This window comes from Rissa tridactyla, chromosome 8 (genome assembly GCF_028500815.1).
Source record: "Rissa tridactyla isolate bRisTri1 chromosome 8, bRisTri1.patW.cur.20221130, whole genome shotgun sequence".
In the NCBI taxonomy this organism is placed as follows: Eukaryota; Metazoa; Chordata; class Aves; order Charadriiformes; family Laridae; genus Rissa; species Rissa tridactyla.
This window is the reverse complement of record NC_071473.1, coordinates 20,860,053-20,885,156: the sequence shown is the minus strand read 5'-3', so window position 1 is coordinate 20,885,156 and position 25,104 is coordinate 20,860,053. Positions and strand designations below refer to the sequence as shown.

The following is a 25,104-nucleotide window of genomic DNA, read 5'->3' as shown; positions in this document are numbered from 1 at the left end:
CGGGTGCAAAACGAATGCCTCTTGCTTTCTTACGAAATAGCATTGCTGAGGGTTTGACTGCACTCGATATTTTCCTGTTTATTGGTGTTGCAGATCAGTGCAAGAATGTGAAGATCTGCAGGGTAACTGAAGTGCTGGGAGGTGGTGGGGGAGAAGGGACTGCTGTGCCCTTAACTCTTCCACCTGGGTGTCTGAATTTCTCCACCTGGCAGCTGAAATCCCAAAAGTAGCATTGCACGTCTGGCACTTAATGTTGTTGATGGGAGCATTATCAGGTTTCTTTTGTTGCTTTAACGAAGGCACCTGCAGATACTTGCCGTGGAACCTTATCTCAATGTTACTGTGTCTATCTGGGCCTGCTCATTGATGTACAGCCCCTGTGTTTTGATGAGTAGATATGTAAAGGACGCAAGCCCGAGCTGCAGTCACCTCAGTGACTGTTCCAGTGACACTTAATTCATATACATAGCAGGTGTACTAATGCTGCAGGCAAACCTGACGCAGCTTTTGTGAGAGTGGCCTTTCAGCACAAGGCTGCTCTGGAGAACAAAATGCTGCTTTTAGATTCAGAACAAAATGCTACTCTTGAAAACTTTGCATTTAAAAAAAAAAAACACCAACAAAACTTGAGGAAGTTGTATGTACAAGGGTTTGCAGATCAGGTACTTCATGGGCTTGTTGGGAGGCAAAGGAGAGAAGCTCATGCTAAATACAGTCTTCCAAGTAGCTGAAGTGGAACATTGCCTAATTGATGTCCTGACATGTTGCGTTCACAAAGATAGTGTTTTGGAAGGATGACATCTACCAGTCTGTTTCTGTATGAAGAAACTGCCCCCACAAGTGTGATTCCGTTGTTATTGGTATAAGCTTACTTCAGACAGGCAATTCTGAATCAAAATAAAAATAAACCTTAGCATCTGAAACTGCACTTCCAAAGTAAAAAGTGAGCTGTTGTCGTTGAATGGTGGGCATGAGTAAATGATGCAGGGTCACCAGCTTCTTTCTGTCTGGGGATTTAGGAGGATTTGGTATACACAGATGTCACGTCTCAGATGAAGAGTGGCTCTTAGAAGTTGCGTAATCCATCTTTTTTGCTGGATAAAAATGTGCTGCAGGAACCTGTGTGTCCAGAAATGCCCTTCCCTGGACTTTCTTCGCTGCAGTGTTTCTATGTCGGATTGTCCTGCCCACTGACCTCCCACGCAGCATTTCTACAGGCAACAGACTAACAGTGGTGTCTCACCCCTTGTGTTGTCTCAGTTACTGTCCACTCCTTTCATATCTTCCTTATCAGCCTTTTCTCTGATTAATGTGCTCTACTCTGAGAGACCTTCTGCTTAAGTGACTGACAAAGTTTTGAGCAGTCACAAAGGGCTGTCAAGCAATTCTTCATAACCGCTATGAAAAACATTGTGCAAAAATATAATAGTTAAATCAGACCCATCAAGATTGCACCAAATAACGTTCAGGCTTCAGTCCATTAAGCAGCATTCAGAATCCATCACTATTCTATTGTGTTTTTTTTTTTTCCCATCATTCCTCTGCTTTCCTGGGCTTCTTCTAAATGAGCCTGTTCCTCCTGTGGCAGCACAGTACCTGGCTCTCTTTTGTAAAGGAAGTAGCAAAAAACCACCTGTGATCTGAAAGCTACCTGCTGAGTGTTTTGCTTCTATGTTTTACCTCTGCCTGTGGTGCATGCCATCCTGCTTTACATATTGAGCAAGCAGCCTTGCTTGCTTTTGCCAAGAGGCCTGAATGCTTCCTTGCGCCATCTCTCTGGTCCCTCTGAGATGAGGAGTACTCTTCAATGATGCAGCCACACATTTCTCTTCCCTCTTGTACCGGCGCAGCGATCCTCTCTGACCTAATTGAGCCTTTGCTCATGTTCTTAGGAAATTAAATTACTGCACAGCCAAAGATCACTGATGTCCAGAAAGCCTTGCTCAAGCAATGGAACTCTATTTTATTCTCCATTTTAATAATGTTTCTTAAATATAGCATGAAATTTTTCAAATGAGCTTCATATATACAGACGTCCCTAAAAGCTGGTGTGTTTTTTAATGATACTCGGATGAACTGGAGAAGGCCTTTGCCTCACAGTGCTGTCTGCGGGAATCGGGGAACCCACAGCCTATTTCTGGCTTAATGGCAGACTTTGATCCCGGGTGAGTCACTCTGCTTTAGTTTCCTAATTATAAGAGCTACCATGCCTACCTTTCACTGCTGGCAGTGATCGTGCCTGCTCTGCTGAAGGGTGCCGGTGTCGAAGTGGCTCCAGCCTAGCAGCTGTACAGAGCACAGCGCGGGCTGGGAAACCTGCCCCAGAGCCAGAGGGAGCACATCCAGGTAAGCTTTTTACTGGTGTGGGCGTGCTGTTCTCCGTGCCTTGGTGGGCTGGTTCAAAGCTGTCTCACTTGTCTCCGTGCCACGGTCACTGGGCAGTAGCTTCAGTTTGCTAGTTGGAGTGTTTCCAAGGGGGGAGATGCAGACTCTCCTCGGTTTCCCCATGGTGTTGCTCTCAAGGATTGTTCTTTAATTAACCTTTCGAGATGAGATGAGTAAGTTTCACATCTGTCAGTTATCTTGGGAAGTGTGAGTACATGTACTCCTTCACTTCATGCACTTAAGTGCAAAATCTCGGATCCTAATTAAAACTTAACTAAAACTTTCAGATGAAATGTCACTGATTTTTTTCTTAAATCTATTTTTATGTAACTCAAGCTTTTACTTCCTCCTGAGCCAAAGTCAAGCTGTGCCAAGCAGCCCTTGCCAGAAGCCAATTTTTTTTTTTTCCTTTGCATTGGTTTCTCTTTGCTTACGAAGATGCAGGGACCTTTTTGCTAGAGCTGTCACCTTTCCAACTGCAGAGATCTAGCCAGCACCTTCTTTCCACGTGTGTCAAATAATGAGGGAGAGAAACTGTTCTCTGCAAGTGCTTAATAGCATTTTGCATCAGGATTACTCACTTTGCAGCTCTTAGTTGATGTTTAGAAATAAGCACTGGCTTGAAGGCTAGTAGTTTTGTTAGACTCTTTGGGGGGAAAAAAAACCACCCCAAAACAATCAAACATAAAACCTCTTAACAGGTACATCAGGAAGCAAAGCTTTGCTCTGCTTCTTTCAGTGCTGTGTTTTGGACAAAGGTAAATAGGCTGTTTAATATTTTTTTTAAATAGCACTTATTTATAGGTTGTGGGGAAAACCATTTCTCACTTCTCATTTTATGCTAAAAGTTGATCAGTATCTCAAAGCACAGAAAGCTTCAGGACACGTCTGGCCCAAGTGACCTGATAAACATGAGTTAGGCATACAGATGCATTTCAGAACCTTCCCTGACCCCAATTCTTTTATTTCCCAAGTTGGGGATTTTATAATATACCTGTGCCATCCTTTTGTTTCTGTCACCTCTGTGAGATGTAGCCAGCTGAATTTGAAATGTGAATCTGGTCTTGAGAGGATGCCTGGAGGGTACGTTCTTCTATTTCATTAGCATGTAAGCAGATGATGCTCTTGCATGTAGGGATGCTCTTGCATGTGGAAAGGAAATCATAGTAGTGGTAGTGGCTCACTGCAGCTGGGTGAGTAGAGATGTTTCATTTCCTTGGGAGGGTCACTCCGGTTTTGTCTAGGTATGTGGGTAGTAGCTGGAAGAGATTGGTTTGTATTTCATTTTCCCTTACGTGTCCTAGGTGATGTCTTCCCCTTCCCTAAAGGTGACACCTTTTGTTTGGACCCACTTTGCCATATTGCAGAGTTCGAGATGTGCCTCATACAGCTGTGTTAAATAATTGCACCTCAAGTAGACCCTTTCCCAGTCATGGTTAGTGTTTCTCAGAAAGAAGCTGTCAAAAGAGAAACCAAGGCTGCTCCCAGGACAGCAAAAAGGTATTACCGCTGAACACAGACGCAATTTGATTATGTAGATTAAGCATGGTTCAATCTATCATAATCACTGCAAAGAAGCCATTTAATTTTATACCTGTTTGCAGGAGTATTCATTACTGCCGATAAGCAGGTTAGCCAGGGAAAGATTTCTCAAGCAGAAATGTTGAGGCTTTGATACCAGTGAGGAGATATAGATAAGAGCAGGAGAATGCCATGCAAATTAGCTTAGGTAAAGCTTTATGTACAGGTATCTTTTTTTCTTTTGGAGGGGTAAAGAAGGGAGATCCGTTGAGAAGAGTGCTGCAGACCTTAGCCAAATCATCTCACGGCAGTGGGCGGGTAGGGGGTGGTATGTGTTGGATGGATGCTGAGGTCTCCTGGGGCTTGGGAGGAAGGCTCTCAGAGCAGCAGCATGGCAATGCTATGAAAGTGTCCTCTCTGCCTGACGAGGGAGAGCAGAAACATATTTTCTCACCTCATTGTTGCTCTTCAAAAGTCATTTTAATTTAGGGGAGTCTTGAAACAATAATGTAGCCGTGAGTGAGAGAAGTCGGCTCTGGGACTCTGGGCTTCAGGTTGCCTCTAGGCACTGTCATGTGATGGAGTATCTCCATAATTAGCCTTGCGTCTCTGAACTTCTCTTTGTTAATCTAAGAGGGTGGAAATATTCCCTTTAAATAAGTTTTTGGTGCATCTTTTCAGAAAATAAGTTTTCTCTTCCATTTATTTTTCCTTTCCTGTGAACATACAGTTTTGTTTTTTAATGATGTCTGGCTTAAATTCTTTAAATAGAAACCTATAATTGTACCGCAGTAAGCTGGTCACTTAATAGGGCTGTAATCTTGTTCACTGATGAAAAGTAGCCATCCATTGTTTCCCAGTAGCCTAATAAATGGTACACAACATACACGAGAGCTAGTCAGGGACTCTGGTAATTTACAATCAGCAAATTGGCTCACTTCACTGGAATTAATTTAGCTAATACAAATTATTTCTGGAAGTGATTCATTGCCATTTTAAAGCACTAATTAATTTGGATGACTTATGAACATTAAAAAGGAAACCTCCTTTGTCATTCCCAAATAACCAAATGCTTATTCAGTGTCATTCTTAAGTAACTTGTATCGACTGTAACTACATCTCTTGTAACTTGAAATATGAATCCCAATGGGGGTTGGGGGAGAAAACTAGTGTAAGACTCGGTATTTTTTTGTTCTGCTTTGCTGCTGAAATTTTAAAGGCTCAGACAAGTGAGAATTTTGACTTCCAGCTTCAACGCAGTGTTGTTTTATTTTTGCAGCATCCTCAACTAGTTGGTCAGATGTCGGTTAAGATATATCTAGGTAGTAATCCAAAGTTTGAGATAAATGCCTGCCCGGAGTGCTCAGACCCAAGCTGTCCCTTGCCTGCCTCTGATACCAGCTGCTGGCACGGGTAGCAGCACGAGTAGCTTCAACCGCAGTATTTTTCACTCTTTTCTGACTCAGGCTTTCTTTCCTAGACCCGCGCTGGCCACACAGCATTCGTGTGCAGCATCTCCCAAACCGCTATTCTTGCAGGTTGTCCTCCAGTGCAGTACCACGCTCCTGCTTCATCCTGGCAACGCGGAGGTCTTCATCTTCTCTTTCCTGATCAAAATGCACAGCAGTTTATGGGAGGCTAAGAATGAGCAGCTTTTAGGAAAAGCAAGGAGATGCGACTTTGATCGGGTTTATTCTATGGGGTTTTTCTCCCCCTCCTGAAGATCTTCAAAGATTTTCCTCTCTCCCCTGGAAGCCGTCTAAGCCCCGTGGCATGCGAGATGTGAAGCTCTCAGCTCTCTGTGCGATGGCTTCCCACTCCTCTTGACGTGCCCTCTGCTCTCTGGCCATTGGCAATGCTTTAAACAAGAAGTTTTGTATGACTTTTATTACTTCACGCTTTCCTTAGGTAGTAACTGTATTTATTTTATTTCTCTTCCTCTTCCATCCTACCTTTTTCATGTCTATTCCTCTGTTACTCATTTGAAAAACTCAAATCTTCTTTAAGACCAAGAATATGAAAAGGTACATCAACATTATACATGCTTGAATTTTTTTTTCCCCCCAAATCTTAGCATATGACTTATGTATATCAAGACACACTGTATATATTGTTTTATATGCTGCTTGAAAACTCTTTTCATATTCAGAATAGTTCTGCCTTGCAGATAAGATATCACAAGTTCGGTATGTATGCTGCTTTGTTGAACATACTCATATACTTTCATACCCATATCTCTTCAGATGCTCATTTTGGGCTCTGTTTTTACTGTAGCTGAGGAGAATGAATTAAAAAATACTCAGGTGACTCACAGTATTTTCCTCCTTATAACAACTCTTGGAGTCCAACTGCAGAGAACTTCATGGGGAAAACAAATCATACTCTATTATTAACAGTTCATGCATTATATTGAAATTTCGGTGTGTTGACACTTCAGCCCATGTGAAAGACCATCTTGATAATGTGATTATGCAAATGACAGGCTTTAGGGGAAAGTGTTTAATTTTGAGTCTTCTGTAGAAGAAGAAAAACGTTGGTGAATGTTCTTTCAGTATTGCCTCTCCCCAGTGGCAGGACACCTTCTGAGCTTCTTACCTGGTGAGAGCCATCATTTGCTGCACCCCACTGCTGCTGAGGTCGAGCATGTGCAGGGATGAAATGTGTTTGGGGGTGGAGGGGGAGCGTATTACACCATTTATTTTGCTGTTTCAGGGCTCAAGGTGGCACGACATCGGTGCCTATGTTAACTCTTCATTTCCTAGATGCAGACAGAGCGGCTGACCCTGCTGCCGATGCCAACAGAGGGGATGAATCTGTTGCTTTCGTTCAGCTCTGGAAGTTCAGGTCCCCTGTGGTACTGCAGCACTCTGATATTCTAGCTTCTATTTTAAGAATAGCTTCTCCAAGAAATGCAGGTGGCTCGGGTTTTTCTTCTTTGTTGGTTTTAAGTTTACATTTGCAAACTCAATTTCTCTCTCCTTCTACAAGGTGAGGCTTTTTTTTTTCCGTGCACAATCGCAAAAAATTGCCAAGGGGATGATGTTTTTTTTGAAGCGAAGGCAGATCAAAGTCGCGCATGTTTCATGAACGAAGGCAGCATTTACTCTTTCAGACTCTTACAACTGATATTTGCTTACCAGTGTGTCTGTTCTAATGCCAAGAGAAGTAGACAGCATGCTGTAGATCGGACTGAGGTCCTCTTTATTGGAGTCATCTCTTTCCTAGAGCAAGCGAATGACATAGTGGTTAACATAACTCCGAGTGCTGTTGACGTTACAGTTCCAGTAGCTGATCCCAATGGTGCAGCTGTACAGATAATGGATTGCAGTTCACTGCTGGTGCAAGCAGAGGTCTGAGCAGGCTCTCCTTGTTTCTTAGGCTTTAAAGAAATAAGAGCATCCCGATGCAATCACAGATTGTATTGCTATGATACATGCTATGAACTGGGGATGCAAAGAAGTCTCTGTGCAGCTGTCATTAAACTTGTAAGCGGATGTTTCTCTCCTGTTGGGACTCTGCTGCTTTAGTAACCATCAATTCTTTATTCAAGTATGAGGGTTTTTTTAACAGATGAACCCAAGTCAGGAATTCACCTGCAACCAGGACTTCATTCCTGACTCCATCCCCAACTCCCTGCTGACCCATAACATTGCAAGGTACAAGCTGAAGTGCAGCAGTATGTGTTGCGTGGCCTTTCACATAAGCTATTTCCCAAGCAGTATAACTTAATAGAAATTTATTTGTATTAGGGTGATACTCGGGGTCATCCTTATATATTGGGGTGGAGAGAGAAAAAGGGTAGGTTTGTATTCAGAGACATTTGCTTTTCGAATTAAATAATTGTACAACTGTGTCTTTTCCTTTTCCCACCCGACCTCATCAGTGTTGTTGTTGAGCCCCTTGGTCTGAACTCTGATATGTATCCTGCTGGGTTCTAGAGATGCTGATTAAATAGTTGATTAGGCTGTTGTAAGGTTTGGGTTGGTTTGTTTTATTTCTTTTCAAATGATGCCTGGAAACCTACTTGTCATGAGTTGTAAGCTCCTCTCTTCCCATGCCTGTTCTTAGTGTTGTGCTTTTGTCTCACAGGCATTTCGCCCTTTATTGCCCTAGGGATTAGGGGTGGTGGGCACATGCTCTCTCTTCCCCCACAGCTGTTAGCCTTTGGGTAGCAAGGTCCATCTCTGGTATTTTCTGGGCTTTTTATAGTGCTTATTATCCATAGTGTCCTGGAGCAAACTCCGTTGAAAGCAGTCATTGTAGGAGCCGGGCAAGTTTTGTAGGTACTGAGCCAGCATCTAGTGCCTGATTTCAAGCTCCAAACAAAGATGGTCTCCTCCGAGTCAAGAGCATCTCCTACATGAGTAGCCTTTGCTTTACTTTCCACTGCTAGTTCATGAGGGCTTTTTTGGTTTTGTTTTTTAGAAGTCCCATCTATCTGCTGAAGTCTCTGATTGGCACTGAATGAAGTCTCTGATTGTTTTTTAGAACATTCTTCGGTGCATCTGCTGATGGCAAGTCCTGCCAGGCCACCATCATTCAGTAGTCAGAGCTCATGAGCTGCATCAACCTTTTGCTCTAGCACTCCTAATTAAGCAATTTTAATGGAAGGATTTAATGTTTTACAGAGTCTAAAGGAAGTGGAAAAAATATGAACTGATTTTTTTCTTTCTAGCACAGGATTTTGATCAGATAATTTAACCTCTGGGTGAAATGGAAGTAGAAGCATTTATGCACAGGTGGTTTTCTCTGCAAAGGCTTTACTTTATGTAAGTCTCTGCATTAATATAGTTACTGCTTGGCTTTGGGCAACTGTTCTGCAGGTTTTCATGTGCTTTCTGCCCTTCTGTTATCAGTAACAAAACCCCAAAGTGTTTTGAAACCCAGTAACTTGTGACCACCTTAATGCCAATTGCATTGCACGTTAGTAAAGCAAGAATTAAGGCTTTTATGACATTCCTTGTAAAAACAACGGCTCAGACTGGTTTTTCCAACAGCGATGTGGATTTGTAACCTTTTAACCTACTTAAATAAGACTTAGTTTCCTTTTGGTGGTGTTTTGATCTAATTCTAGCTAATGGTAGATGAGCTAGCTATGTGTACAGAGTGGAAATGGTCGCTCCTTGGAAAGCAGTCTCATGTCTGAATTGAAACTACCTGGATACGTAATTAAGATATGTAATTATTTTATATAGGATACACACATAATTATAATAATCAGTCCTTTCTAAGGAAGAGAAAGCTACTATGTCAGTAAAGTTATGTTTAGTAATTCAATGAGTACCTTTTAGACCAAAATTACACTGTTAAATTTGGGGTTGTGCAGCTGAATGGAGTTGCATTCACCCTTGCACGAGGTGCTTTGAATTCTGCGAGGGAAGCTCTGCTTCAGACAATTACATCTCTTATTGTATATCGTAATCTCCGCCGAAACTCTTACTGGTTGCTAAAGCTGGAGAGGAGTGAGCTGTTTGGTGCAGTACTGGATTTTCTAGTTTTACTTCAGTATGTCGAAGTGAATATTAAGTTAAGCAGAGAGATGTAGCTGGGTCAGCCTGGGGAACTGGCCGATGACAGTGCATTGTTTCCCATTTACTTACAACAATGAGAGATACCAGAGGGAAGATAAACAATATTACATATACTGGGAAGAAAGATTGTTTCAGATCCATTAAATTAAAAAAAAAGAGTTCCTTTTACCTGTAATCTGCAGATAGCATGTCAGTGAACTGCAGCAGGAGGAGGAGAAGCTGCATTCCTGCTCACTACCCATGCTGGCAGAGGCTCAGTGCTGCTAGCCAAGTTTCCCAGTGTAGATCAGGCATACATCATTTTTTTTTTTTCTCCCTAGTTTCTGGGTTGGTCAGTTGAGACCTCGTTGCCTTTTTCTTCCAAGAAAGATTTTCTACAAAGCCGGCTGCTCTGGCCAAGTTTCTTCCGACCACCAGATAATGGCAAGCCCGTCTAGTCTGGGGAGTGTGTGCATGAGGGATGTCCTGACTCGTTTAGAGTGAAATATCCTTCATTAAAATAGGAGGTTAATACCGCTTCTGTGTGCACCTTGCTTCACAACTTGCACGTTCGCTCAAATAATTTTGGGCCAGCAGGAGTTAAAAAAAAAAAGAGAGAAAATGAGCTGGAAGTGAAATACAAATGTCCTTATTTAGTACAAAAGGATTCATCTTATTGTTTTCGTTAGGTTCAAGCTTGACGATGCAAAAGAAGAAATTTAAGTTGTTGGGAAACGTGTGAAAATCTGAAGTAAAACAGAAGTTAGCAGCTTGTGGAACTTCTCTTCTAGTGTTAAAGCAGGCAGCAGCCTGCACTGGGAGCTTGTGAGTTTTCTTTGTTTCAAAACTGATGAATATATATGTTTAACCTTGTCAAAAGTAAGCAGAGATCCACACTGTGAAAAATCACTCTGCTGATGCTCAGATGTTTGTGTAAGAAAAATAGCTCTTTACAGATTTCTTTTGGGTAAATGGGTAAGATGTGTGGTTACAGGGTGAAGGGATGCAATTTGGCTGTTGCTCTTGCAGCGTACCCTTGAGTGCAAACTCAGCCCCTCTCTGCAGCCATCCCTCTTCTTCCCCTCCTAAGACTCCTTGTTTTTCCCCCAAGAGCAGTTGTCTGAACATGGAAGCGGGGACAAGGACAGTCTCCTCCTCATAACCCCACCACAGTCACTGAATCTTTGTCTTTTGCTGTTCATCATGAACCTGGGAATTGCCCATTCTGGAGTGGGGAGGGGAGCTATGAAAACTTACTTTTGTACAGATTTTTGAAGTTCCCGTTGTTTTCCTTTGCGAGCAGGTTTGAGGTGGGTTTGTGATGCAGACCAGTGTATTCTCGGCCAGGCTGGGGTGTCTGTACGAATTTCAGGTAACATGAATGTGGAATCTGAGTCCAGCTGACTACAAATCAAAGTTAGTGAAGTAACGAATGTGACGCATGCCAAACCCTGTTGTCTCTCCTTATCCAGACAAATGCATACTGTGTATGTGCTGCGTGTGCGGCTTTTTTTCAGAGGCCATTTCTTTATACTATCATTTCTTTCTTCCTTGGAAGCACTTGCTAGGGCAGTAGATGATCGTGAATTCTTCACGGGAGCTCTTCTGTTGATGGTTGTAGCAGCGCGTATGAGCTTGCTTCGACAAGAAATAAGTCCTGTGTAGTCCTGAGAGAGGACAGTTATTTTTATTTTCTTATAGCCACAGTGTTTTGTCCTGTATTTCTCACCATCTGTGCTCTGGAACATTTGAGACATCAGGCTGAGAGAAGAGCAGCGGCTACCTGCCATACGCTCGGGCTTCAGCTCAGTGGCTTCTGTTGAGGAGTGAGTCAACAGCAGCATCTCTTCAGAAAGACAATCTAAAATCTAGGAAGGATGAAGCAGATTAACTAAAAAAAAAAAAAAAAAAAAAGTCCAATGCCAGAAGTGTGTGTTTGTCTTCCCTCACCCTTTGTCAGCAGAGCTCGGGTTTGTGTTCTAATATTTATGTAGCTGAAGGATATTATAAAATCAAAGGTGCTGTGTCGCAACACAGGGGGTTCTGTTCGCTCCTATAATCTGGGCAGGAAAATTACATTATTTTTTTTCTTTATATGCTTGAGTCTCTTTAAACTTCCCTTTTTGCTATTAGTGTTGTTGGTAGCTTAATGGATTTCTTGATTGTTGAGCTGCTCTTTTTGATACAGTATTGTTAGTCTTTGCATGCATTCAAAATGACAAGGAGAGTTAAAAACAGTCATTTCAATTTGAGGTATCTAGAGATAATTTTTTTTTTATACCCACTATGTGAAAATAACTTGAACAGCAGCAGAATTATCCATTGTAAGAGAGATGATTTTACTTGTGAATTGGGTTTAAAGATAAAATCTGCCTACTTCCTGAGTCATGGATTTCCTATTCATTGCTCTGTTAAGATTAATCGGGAGCAAGACTTAATCCAGAACAAAGATGATTGAATTGTCCTTAAACAGTGATGCAGAACATTACCCAGATCTCACTTTATTGAAAGCCTTTTTTGGTCTTGCAGTGCTGAGAAATCACGAGCTGCTTGCGAGTAGATCATATGAAGAAGGATGCTTTTTCCTCATTTGCTGGCACTTTAGAAAGTAAAATGCTTTCTGGGGTTTTTTTTGGGTTTTTTTTTTTAATAAGATTGTTAGGAGGTGTTGGATGGAATGGGTTAAATCTGTGTAGTGTGTTAGCTAGAAATTATTTTGGCATGCAACAAGAAGGGCGCACTCCACCTGCAAAAGCCTCTGATGGCTTAAAGGTCTGCCATTAGCTGCCATTAACTGAGCTGCTGCTGGGTCTGTGGAGTGGCCAGGACAGAAAATTAAGTACCTTAAAGCAGCTTTGTTTCCTCTTTGGGAACCCAGAGGAGGAGAAGCTCAGGCTCCAGCTACCCAAGCCCATGGGGCAGTGTGTCCGGCAGAGCCACAGCATGATCCACCGCTCCCCTGCCAGCCCCAAGTGCTCATTGCCAATGCAGTGATGCTAACAACAGAATCCTGCTTTTAAGGGGTGTCCAAGCTATGACATGTGAGCTTCACTGACCCCTCAATTCATTTCAGGACTCCTACCTGAGAGTGGGCTCTGATCAATACCGTTGGGAGCTGGCGATACTTATTTCAGATGGATGTACCACAGTTAAATTATTTCTAAAAAAAAAAAAAGGTAGCTTGCTGTTTAATGGCCTTGCTGTGGGAATGCTGGCAGGCAGCACGCTGTTGGCAAGCTGTTCTCTGGAGTTTAGGAGCATATTCAAGGCCAGGAGATTTAGGTACTTATTAACGGTGCTGCAGCTTCGGGCCCTGCTGTTAGCTGGCAGTCACCAAGCAAGTAAGAAAGGAGCCGTCGGGACTGCATTTAGGGCGGTTGGGGGTGTGTGCGTGCCCTGTGCAGCATCTCTTTCTTCTGGCTAGAATGATTTTGACCTTCTGAGTTAAACTCGCCCACTTAATTGTATTTTCCTATTTGAATCCTCTTTTCTTTAGCTTATTTGCATGCGGTGCATCATATTTCATTTAGAATTTGATATGGTTAGAAGCCCAGGATAGTGTAATAAAAGGCTGTTTTTATCATGACATTTTGTAAGACTGGAAGCTGCTGGGACCGGTTGTGGGCAAAAGAAACATGTTTTGTCCACTGTTGCAGTCTTCCTAGAGCAAAGTGGAGGTCTCTGTCTGCTTTAGGAGAGCCAACTAAACCAGATCGTTCACCTCCATATACGTGTATTTTCCTGTAATGTGCCAAGACAGTTCCTGCAGTGTCCTTGGCAGCAGCTCTGCTGCCCAGATGTGATGTCCCACCACATGGGGACAGCCCTTGTGCGGGGTTCTGTCTGACACATCCAGAGATAAGTATAATTACCAAGAGTTAACTAGCTTGGTAGTTTACAGCAAGACTGTAATAAGAGTTTTGTATTAAAATGCTCTTTTTTTTAAAGTCCTCATTAGTTTTAGCAAACTGGCTGTAGAGGTGATTACGTTCTGGTTGGAGTGATGTGCATGAGTGGAGCAGGGCTGCACATCCTGTGGCTCCCCTTCCCTCTCAATTCTTCTTGCTGCTTCAAGAAATGGTCATAGAATCATAGAATTGTTTGGGTTAGAAGGGACCTTAAAAATCATCTAGTTCCACCCCCCTGCCCTGGGCAGGGACGCCTCCCACCAGACCAGGCTGCCCAAAGCCCCATCCAGCCTGGCCTTGAACACCTCCAGGGATGGGGCAGCCACAACCTCCCTGGGCAACCTCTTCCAGGGGCTCACCACCCTCACAGGAAAGAATTTCTTCCTAATATCTAATGTAAATCTCCCCTCTTTCAGTTTGAAACCATTACCCCTCATCCTATCGCTCCACTCCCTGATAAAGAGTCCCTCCCCATCCCTCCTGTAGCCCCCTTCAGATGCCAGAGGCCGCTATAAGGTCTCCCTGGAGCCTTCTCTTCTCCAGGCTGAACAACCCCAACTCTCTCTGCCTGTCCTCATAGGAGAGGTGCTCCAGCCCTCTGATCGCCTTTGTCATTTGCTCTAAAGCCAGGTTTGCAGCTTTAATTGAAAATGACTGTGCAGAACCCCATCAAAGCTGTGCATGCCCCAGAGTCATTAAAAAAAAAAATAATAAAATCCAAAAAGCACCTTGGAGTGTGTGAACTTCCTGGGATGCTGGGGGCCATTGCCTGTGGTTTGCTGGTGTCCCCAGGAAGGACCCACTAAATCTTTGTCTGCCCAAAGAGACAAGAAAAAAAAAAAGGAAGAAAGGATAAAATTGCGCTCTCTGAGGTTTGGGATGATTATTAAGTGCTGGCCCGCTGCCTGATGACTGTCACTGGTTTGCAGGAGTGAGACAGATCTGGGAGAGGTGACCACAGCTGTGTATCTGGGAAGTTGTGCTTTTAATTGCTAATTAAAGCTACCGTTTGCATTTGGGGTTTTCCTTTTTAAAGAATGACATCACATTACGTAAGAAAGCGCTGGCACTTTTTGTCGCACATATTGCGCAACAAAACCAGCAGTTTGTTCATGCTGCGTTGCTGGTACATCTGCATTTCACCTACTGTATACTTTTGCTTTCCCATTTGTTTTGTATGCCTTCTGTCCTGACAGCCCTTGTTCTTCTTGGCCTTGACTCCCCTCCCATGCAGAAATACGGCCCCATAATGTTTTCCCTTTTGTCTTTATAAACAATAGGCAGGCAGTCTAAAGGCATAAGCCCAAAGTCAAAGGAGCTTTGCAGATTCAGCTTGACAACTCCTCTCTCTGAATTATTTAAAGGCCATAAACAAAAGAAAGCCCATCTTCCAGCTTCAGGTGACTTCTCATCTAGTGTTGTGGAGAATGCCTGATAGGCAAGTCCTGCTAATTTTGCCCATTTAAATACGCGGGATTTAGGAGAATAGCAAATGCAATTAGAATTCAGGGGCTACCCCCTGGTATGTCTTGGGGGAGGGGAAGTTGCAGGGAGGTGAATGAGCAAGTCAAGGAGAGGGAAAGTGGAAGGTGAAGGGAAGAATAGGGAGTTTTTCTCTCTAGTTGTAAGAACTTGGATTACTCCTCCCTCCCCCCAAATCAATGAACTTGTCTAAAGACATCCTATGTTTTTCTTCTGACTTCAATCTCAGTCCTTGGTGGGGTAGGTTGTTTTACATCCTTTATTTTTAAATCTAAAATGCTTTTCAACAGCTGAATGACCCAGTGATTTCTGATTTCTCAGGTGCATTTTTGTTGCTGGTTTCGCTTGTCCTTGTGGATTTGGGAGTGTTTTAGATGGATGGGATCAGGGAAGCGAGCAGCAGAGCACAATTGAGTCCTTCAGATGATGGGAAGTTCATTATTATCTTTTGAATAGTTCGTTCAGCAGAACAAAGTAAGGAAGATGTCACGCTTTGCGTTTATTGTGCTAAAGCTATAAAGCTGTACTCTTAACATTCTTTTATATGTAAGGCGTAGCTGTCTTCTCTTTCCACTCCCTTGTCTTCCCAGATAAATACAATGGAGAAAGCATCAGTAGTAGCATATTAGAGAAGCAACCTTATATGTATCATCTGTACACTGTATGGTTTTGTTTAATGAAATTCTTCACCTTTTATGTACAATCAGACCTTACTAAAATTCAGTTTACTGTACTGTCTTTTTCAATATCAGACATACAATTTGGTAATCACATTTTGCAGTGTGGTCTTCGAAAACTGACCTGCAAAAATGGCTTGTGGGCTTCAACATCAGGGATTCTGCCATCTCTTCCCATGTACAAATGACAGATTGCTCTCTCCTCCTGACAGCCTTGCAGATGTGACCCAGCACAAAGTCCAGTTTGGCTCCCTTTTATGTACTGTCATAATGATAAGGATTTGTGGAGATCACGCTGATCATACACCATGCCAGCTCTGACCCTGTTCTCGGCTGTGAGAGAAGAGAGAGTTCTGCTGGCTGTGAGAGGACGCCCAGCTCTGCTGCCCGGTCCTTACTTGTGATTACCCTGTACCACAGGAACGGAAGACAGTAAACTTTGACTTGAATATGCACAGGGGGAAAACTTGTGCTTGTGATGTTAAATGCAGTTTCAGGTATCATCAGAACCTGCTGCCCGCAGGTGTAAGCTCTAGCCACTTTTTGTCGCCAATCTCAAGTTTATCAACATCTCTTCTCCTTCATAATTTTCCTGCATACTCTGGCTAGTGAAAATATGTGTCCACCACGCTCAGGGCATTTTTTGAAGCAGTATATTGAGGAGAGAAAGCTTCCTCTTTCTCAAGACTGAAGAATGCCACCTGGCTTGGTACAGCTTGCCTGGCCCTGTCTGCGTTGTGGGAGGTTTCAGGTGTGTAGTGCTGCGCTTGATCCTGTTATAGTATTAGCTGAATTGGATGTTGAAGGAGAGCAGCAGGTTGTGAATTCTTTCAAGATAATGGAAAGTTTTGTTTTACCTTAGTTAAACTTCCATTCCTTAAATCAAAGTCCTCTTTCCCAAATAGGTGTATGTTGTAAATAGCTTTAGTATAGATATAATTTCATTAAGTTTATACACATGCTAATGTTATTGTTTGTGCCTTGATTTCTCTCTGCAAGAAAAAATTTGTCCCTTCTTTTATCTCACCAGGTCCTGGTGATTTCACTTCTGTGGCACACATATATATGTGTCACATAGAAAATACAAGAAATATGTTTGGGGTTTTTTTTCCCCCCCTTGTAGTAGGTTATGCTGTGCCACCTTGCAGGCAGGGACCCTTCCCTCTTCTGTTCTTACCACCAAGCAGCTGCAGCCCTTTGGGTGGAAGCAGCCTCCAGGGATGAGATATTTTTGCTCTTCTGCTGTGCCTTACATCCCCTCCTCTTGCTGTGGTTCTGCTTGCTGTGCAGATGTCCAGTCCCCGGCGCTCCCTGCCTGCAGCGTCTTGCTGGAGATGCAGCATCTTACGTGTGCTGTTGTTTCCCCCCTGCCAATACCCTCAGTGCTGATACTTAAACCCATTATTCTGTTCCTGTTGGTAGTAAATGTACTATTCCTGGTTTAAAGAGAAAATAAGGCTTTGCTTTCCGTGGCTGCCAGACTTCTGGCCCATCCAGCAACACGATTAGAAGACTTGTAGATGCAGTGAATCCTTCTTTTCCAGCTGGCATGAGGAAACCATTCAGAATAGTTAATGTGTTTCACAGATACTGAGCAGTCAAGTCCGTCTGCAACGTTATTCCAGGACCTGTTAATGAAGTGTTCAGGGTTTTAATATATGTCCAGAACTTTCAAAGTTGGTTGGTTTGGGATACTGTAGTATCAGAGTTTGGTTTGGTGGTGGGATCCCACTTAAAAATGCACGGTTATGTTCAAGGGATGTTATTACAGTTAAAGCATACAAATGAAATGTCAGAATTCAAGTCGCATTAACGTGACCCTTTTTTGCATCTTTTTGTCAGGCCAGTCTTAGAGGTGGAGGTGGTTTTCATTAGGACAGTGCAAAGAAGTGACGATTGGCAGGAGATCCAATTTATTAGGTGTTGTCCAAACAGATAGCAAGTGACAGCTTCCTGTCCCAAAGAGTTGACAGCCAAACTGTAGAAAATTAACAGTAGCAGAGTACGAATCCATTATCAGCTTTAAATAAATTGATTTCATCAGTCCATCAGCCGTTACATGTGTTCCCCTGTTGCTGACCCAGCCAGCTTGACTCAGCGTAGTGCTCTCTGTCATTCCTGACACCTCCTATGATTAACCCATTCTCCATTATTGATTGCCACCATCTGTGGTTGTAATGCATTAATTGTTAATTGTTCTTCCACTTTTGCTTTGAGGAGACAATGGCATGTGAAGGGTTTAGTAAGGTGGGGTTTTCTCCCAGCCTGTCCCACTAACACCGGACAGCACATATTCCCACCAGTTACGCATTGCAAGACCTCTTTCTCCAGACATTAGTTTGGGGCTTTATCTGCCCTGTCTTAACCCTGTGGTAGGTTTAATACCTTAATATTAGCCAAGTCTTTCTCTCTCTTGCTTTAATTAGGTGAATTCTGTGTTATTTAATCATCTGCACACCCTGTCTCAGACTGAGCACTGTACAGGAACTGGTGACTTTGTGGTTACTCCTATGTAAGCAACACTTTGTACGTCATTTTGCTTGGAGAAGGAAGGCTCTGCATCCTACCATCATGACACCAACTTCATATCCATACTCAGGTGCCTTAATCATAGAGATCCAGTTGACAAAGATGTTGAGGAGATAAGCTCCTCCTGGTTTCGGTGAGAACTTCTAAAAATCCATCCAGCTTTGCTGAGACACACACACTTGGGTTAAGGGGACTGACACTGGGCATCATCTAGGTCTGCATCATTTCATCACATGATAATTGGGAAACCTAAAGCATTTCCACAGCAGGTAATTTGCATACAGAGTAGAATTCATGATTTTTGTAAAAAACAAGGCTGGACTTGCCCCAGTATGAGCTGTTGGGCTTGAATTCTAGATGGCTGCCAGGCACTATCAAAAAAACCCATCCCTGATACTTTGGGCAAATCAGTTTGGCTGCCAGCTAGAGCCTGAATCCCAGGCTCCAGTGTTTTTTCTTTACCAAGAAGCAAACATAAGTGCTGGATGTAGAACTGTAGGTTGAAGGCACGGAGGAGCACATCCTCAAACAGAGCTGCCATGGTTGTGTGGGTGCCATTGTTGTCTGGGACCACTGTGAAGGTCATCTCCTAGATGTGGGAAGGGAGGAGGAGGTGGCAGGATGGGCTCTGTGTGGCCTGAAAGACTAGTTAAGCTATGGGTTTGTAGAAGAGTTGAGGATACTGGGACACCTGATATGTTCCAAGATTCGTAACTGTTCAGCGTGTTGTGAGCAGTTGGTGGTGTTCAGGAATTTCTTACTCTTCTCCTGCGGTTGGGTGAGTTGTTGGAACACTTGGGAGATACCAGATACTGATGTAGGTCTAGGACCTATGGCTGCTACGTAAGTGTCCTGCATCCCATGAGCTTAGATGTGTGCATAACTGTGAGCTGTGGGAGCGGGAAGGGTCGTTAAGTGTTCTTCAGAACCCTTGGCTGGATATCATGTTGGACCCAGTGCGTTCAGCCTCACCTGACAGGCTGTTGCAGTTCAGGGTTGATTTTTAGCATGCTTGATGGCAGTGGTTTGTGCCCCTGGTCTGTTTGGGAGAGGAACGCAGCTGGAACGGATTTCTCATCAGCAAATAAGTAAATACTCCAGTTCAGAAAAGGAATGCTTATTAAGAAAATCTTGGTGGTATTTCTCCCAGCTTTTTCTCTTCAGCTCCTCATTGTGAACATCTGGATTAACCTTGGGCAAATCCACTGAGTGTTGCCTTGGTTTCCCCACGTGTCAAAGTAGGATAATACTTAGCTACCTCACCAGGACATTTGTTACACTTAATTAATGTTGTAATGTGTCTTTGGTTCCTCTGATAAAGTGTGCTGTGCGAATGCTACATTGTTTTTACTGATTGGACTGTTAATTAAATGTGCATATATAAATGATATATTGGCATTACGGAACTAAGACTTAATAATTTAAAACATTAACGTCAAGGTGATTGGGTCAATTTTAAGCCTGTATCATTCAGCTATTTAGAGACTGAAACTAATGGCACTGGGAGAGTAAGGGAAGCAGGAGCTGGACCAGCTAACAGCTTATTTTGTGGTATTTCTACGTGGGGACTGATTTAATAACAGAATATGAACTCCAGTGCCTGACCCAGGGAAGACACTGGCAACATCAACAGCGTTCTGAGCTTTACAGAGCACAGGAGATGTGTCACCTAGCAGTGATCCCTCTTAGCCCAATGTTTGTCAGCCTTCGGAGGCCTGTGCTCCAGTTCAGCACAGCAGCTGATGTGTGGTATTAGCTGATGTGTGTGTATCAGGAAAAAGCATGAAAGAAAGGATATCTGGGGTATGTCTGTGTCTGCAAGGCTGCAGATGTGGATCACGTTCTCCTGTTGAAAGCTCCTGGCCCAGCAGCAGTTTGTTCCCAGAAAATAACATGGTGTTTCAGTCTCTAACCATAAGGCTTCTGCCTCCTTTTATTCTTCAATCCACTGTTTTTTATCTGGGCAGATGTTTCTGAGGCGGGAATGAGCTGTAGTTGACAGCCCGGGCAGGGACCAGAGGAACAGAAATGTCATCCTAGTGCAGTAATGAGTTCAGGGATCTAAAAGTACAGAGCTAAGAAAAGAAGGTGGCCTCTGGTGGCAGGTACAGTTGGCTGATTGGCTACTGGGACCAGAGAGAAAGGCTAGCCATCATCTATTACCTTTCTGAACCCAAGGAAGATGTGCACGCTGGTGTTGGTGCTACCATGTTGGAAGCAAAAGGGTTGCAAAGAAAAGGAAACTGTGCTGTAAGCAGGATTTTCAAAGGTGGGTTCAAAAGGGGAGGGAGAAAGAGGTGGGAAGATGTACACGGTGCTTTAGAAGAGGCAGTTGAAACTCAAGAATGGAATGCTGAAAGGAGGGTTTTGATGAGAGATGCTATGCGAGGGACAATGATCTCACAAATACAAAGCCCCAAAGGATATGGGACAGATGGTCTGGGAAAGATGAAAGCGTTCTTGCACAAACTAGGGAACTGCTGATTCAAGTGTGAAGAAGATTTGAAAGAGGGAACTGAGCAACTGAGGAGTGTTGGGTACATTTGAGTTGGAAGAGAAAGCACTGACTTGGCAAAAAGGATAAGGAAGAAGAACAAAGAAGGTAATAGGGATGGGAGAAACGCATGAGTGTGAAAGAAAGGCGTAAGAGAACCAACTAAACATGAAGCAGGGCTTAAATTGGAGTTTGCCCTTCGCAGTAGGGCAAGGAGGGTGTTGTAAATTAAAGAGGACTAAGGAGCTGGGAAGCATGGGAAAAGATGTCTTTTAACATCTTGCAGGAGTTTCCCACCAGCATCTATTCCCTCCCAGTGCAGCAGCTGGGAGTGGGGGTCCTTGCTGTGCTGCAGGACTGGGCTGTGTAGCGCTTGTGGTAGGCTGTGCTGTGGAGTGCTCATCTGTCTAATTTGAGGTAGCTTGGACTGAAAAGGCTTTTCACGTTCTGCTGATTTTGGTTTATGGCTCCGATCCCTGATGGCTTGACATTAGTCTGCACAAAATCAAAATCTAAACCTACCAGATTTAGATCATATTTCTGAATACTCTCATGCAGACTGGTGTCCATTTCTTCAGATCCACATGTTGTTTCTTATTGGGGTTTGGAAGGGAATCGTAAGCAACAGTGATAGCGATAATAATGACAGCATCTCAGGGCTTGAATTCGCCAGATACAGCACTGACTGGCAGGGCAACGTGACCTTGGCTAGGGAGAGATTAAATTCATCACCTCCAGCATGAGGTAATGACTGACTGCAACAAGAAAGGAGGAAAATGTATCAGTTGTAGGAACGCAGATCTTGGGCTGGGCAGTTGTCAAGTGATGTATGTTATGTAGAATTGCCAAATGAATATTTGGGAACTTTAAGTATTAAGAGAATAGATGCTGAAAGCTGTTTTCACTGAAATAATGCCTAGCTACTTCCTCTGGGAGCATCTGAAATCCCAGGATATATGACCATAGGAACAAGCTTTAGCGACCTTGTCACAAGTAGACGGACAGTGGAGCTCAATATTCCCACATATAGAGGAGGAAAAGACTTGCTGTTTGGGGGAGGGGGGTTAATGCCAACATAATTTGGTTTTAACATATGTCTCCCCACTTTCCCTGATGGGGAGTGTGCAACAGCTGTTAGAGCTGTGTACTTCCCTTTGCAGGAGATGCAGAATAGTAAGTGTCTGATGAGTTGTTCTCATCTCGAATTCTAAATAAATTAGGCACTCACCAAAAACAGTTTTGTTCCAGAACAACTGAATTACTGAGGCGGTCGCCTGTAATATATCAACAGTTCCTGGGATGGGCTTTGTTCACTTGCTCTCCTGCCTTAGCAGAGCTTTCTTTGCCTTCTTCCCATCAGTCTCACCAGCCTCCGTTTCCATCTGGAATTCAGAAGATGGTGTAGAAACAAGCAACTTGGTGCCTTTGTGCAGCACCATACACATGCATACTTTTATTTTCCCCTAGCTTGGTCTACAGTTACTTGGTTGAGCTTGTTTTCTTGAGAGCTGCATGCTGAAAAGAAAGGTCATGCTAAGAAAAAGTGATTTCTCACTTGGCTGAGAAGATAGCTTACTGCTTATTTGAGTGTGTACGTTGGAGCAAGGCTTGGACTCCTTCCCCCGGGCACCCATGTGCTGTGAATACAGAGGCCTGGGGATATGTGATAGCAACTGAGCTTCCCGTTACACAGCATCTTCTTGTGTTGAGTTTGGCCTGAATAGGAGTAGAAAAAAATGCATCAAGTGTAAAATCCCAAAATGAGAAGACTGCTTCTTCAGGGAGCAGGAAAGAGGGATATATTCACGGATTGAGAGTCGTGATTAGAAAATACCAGATGTGGAAGTGTCAAAAAAAAAAAAAACTTGATAAAAGCATTCCTGGTACAGAGGTTAAAGTCTAGAATTGCAGAAAAACGGGGGAAGGGATTCAAGAAGATGCTGAATTTCTACCTGTGCACGTTGCCTAGCAAGACGCGCTTCATCTTGTGCAGAAGATGCAAACTCTGTGTGATGTAGGATGATGAAAACACTAATTTGTTCGAAAGCTTTTTTCCCCTTTATAGTGTATCCATGAATTCCTATGTGAGAAGAAACTATACCCGTGTATATATGATTGTAGGCAAGTTTTTCTATAGAAAGCGAGCCAAAGGAGTGCTGTCATCTGTAAATCTGTGGGTTAATGTGTTAAGAAAATATCTTTATTATGCTGTGCAGGTAATTGTGTAGCCTTTATAAACTTAAAAAAACCAAAAGATTGTGTATTTACAGCTGGATCTAGAAGGAAGCACAGACAAGACAAGACCTTTTTCAGATATATTGAGTTGTTCCTTTTTTTTTGGGGGGGGGGGGGCGCCCAGATAAGCCTAAGGAGGCTTTTATCTCTGCGTGTACAAGGGAATTACCTTCAGAACAAGATAAAAATCCAGTTTCTAAGGATTAAAAGACACAGTTCAGGCATGCGTGTTCTGTTCCAGGTTTAAAACCTAAAGAGTTGGGTGTTGTCGCTCCTGAAGTGTCTCGGTATGACATCTGTCGTATGTAAGACTTCGTTCTTTAGAGAAGTGCTCAGTTTAAAGGAGTAATTAATTTCTACTTAGGCCTGATGTTCACAGTATAGATAATATTCCCTTAAAATTTGTTCAGAAGGGATTAATGTTAGGTGAGCATGATGGCATATAAAGGAGATTCTGGCACACATGGAGATAGTGGGGTTTGCACCACTTTACCCATCCCACTGTGCACCCCTTCATCAATAACAATTGTATCGCAACAACAGCAAAAAGAAAATAAAATACTGCGTGCAGCATGTTATCCTGTGTGGAAGAAATCTAATCTAGCAGTTTAGCTTTTGAAAACCTCTTGTTTTTTGTGCACTGGAGGTTCCTCATGTTTCCCAGGTTAGAATTTGTAATTTTTTTTCAAAAACAAAGGCTGACTTGAGTCTTACACCAAGAAATAACTGGAGTTCTCAGGGGAATTAGAGTGAAAAGCTATTAGAATCTGCTAATTATAAGATGAAGATCAGTCAAACAGTGGTGGTCTGTTGGGGAACAGCTTTTGCACATCTTGATGTATGAAAAGCCTTCGTGCATGATGTCGGTGGGAAAAGTCTCAGTGAAATATGTCTTGCGGACGGTCTGCAGCTCAGTCCTAAAAGCCAGCACCTGAGTAATAGTTGCCCCTTCAGTAAGGAATGAGTAGGTTTACTCTTAAAGGGCTTTTTGTGCAAACGGCACTAGATTTAATTCAACTATATACTTATATTCTGCCTATAAATAACATAAGACAATGGCCACTTGCATGCAAGCTCTCTCACCCGGTATATTTTCCCATTGTACCAATGACTTTGCTTAATTAGACTCTAGTTCCTTTGAGCAAGTGTTCAGGGTTTGTTGGCTGTGAGTCTATCTGCTTGAAAGAGAATTGCTGATGAACGAGCCCTTCGTTGGCAAAAATGTCTGCTGGGGTGAGAAGTTAATTTAAATTAAGATCTTTAAGAATCCTAAATGTGAATCCATAGAACAAACCTAGCGGAAAATCCAGAAAATTCATGCTTACCTCGATGATAACACTGGGAGTCTGAAGCGAATATGCTTTATTTGCGTAGAAAAGGTGAGATAAGAGGCACAAACTTCATGGCCTGTAATTATTTATAATACCATGAAAGTCCGAGATACGATTTCTAGTCCATCACATGAACGAGTGCACATGCTATTTGAAGAGACGCATCTTGCATCTTAATAATTCTCCTAACGAACAATGTCTTCAGCCCATTGTGTTATTGCTGGTACCGGTAAGGTAGGGGAGAGTGGGAAAAGTAAGAAACAAGTTCCACATTGTACCACTTCTCCTGTAGCCAAACTTTCCTCCTTCCTCAGCGTGAGCCTTGCAGGAAGCACAGCTGGGTAAGTTTATTTTGTGGTTAGTTTTGTTGGGCCAACAGCACAGAGTGCTGCTGCATCTTTTAATGTGTTGGCTTGTGTGGTCAAAGCCATGGTTGTTAGCTACCCGCTGCCATTCCCAGCCTTCAAGTATTCTGACACTGTTCCTGGTAAGACTAGCTTTTGCAAAACTACCATGTTGACAGACAAACTATAAAAGTGTAGGTTATGTTCACACATAAATGTTCTGATTCGCAGTTTCACTCCCAACAGGGGGACCAAGATGTTTCAAAGCCGGCATCCAGGCTCCTCCTTCTGCGTAGGCCACGTTCCAGCTTTTCCTTCAGGGAAACTTGCACTGGATGGTGTGAACTTCTGACTTTGACTTTAAGGATTGATATAAGTGGGATAAGAGAGGAGGAATGGTCTCACCAGTTATTATATTAAAGCATAAAAAAAAAAAGGATGTGAGTGATTTGTGTTCACCCTGACTATTTTTGAGCCCCTTTGGGGATAGGCTCTCTATTTTGTGTCAGGGAAGGAAAATGATAAAATACTTGGCTGTGATTTTGCAAAAGCCTGCTGGTGAGAGGAGTGCTTAATTCCTGGAGTACTGCGGCTGCAGGTGGCCATCCACGGTGGCTCTTTATTAGTGAAGAGGGATGAAAGATGAATCTTGCAGTTACTGGGAGGATGGGTTTACTGCTTAGCTAGA

At 43.0% G+C, this 25,104-nt stretch overlaps 1 protein-coding gene and 1 non-coding gene across 9 annotated transcripts in view; both read left to right on the top strand.

The window, feature by feature from the left end:
• Window positions 1-25,104, top strand: part of COP1 (COP1 E3 ubiquitin ligase) — a 134,882-nt gene that overhangs the window by 101,510 nt on the left and 8,268 nt on the right. The gene's annotated exons all lie outside the window — the stretch shown is intronic.
• LOC128914421 (small Cajal body-specific RNA 3) lies at window positions 13,014-13,148 on the top strand. The gene has a single exon (XR_008468292.1). It is a non-coding gene; the product is annotated as a small Cajal body-specific RNA 3 (non-coding RNA).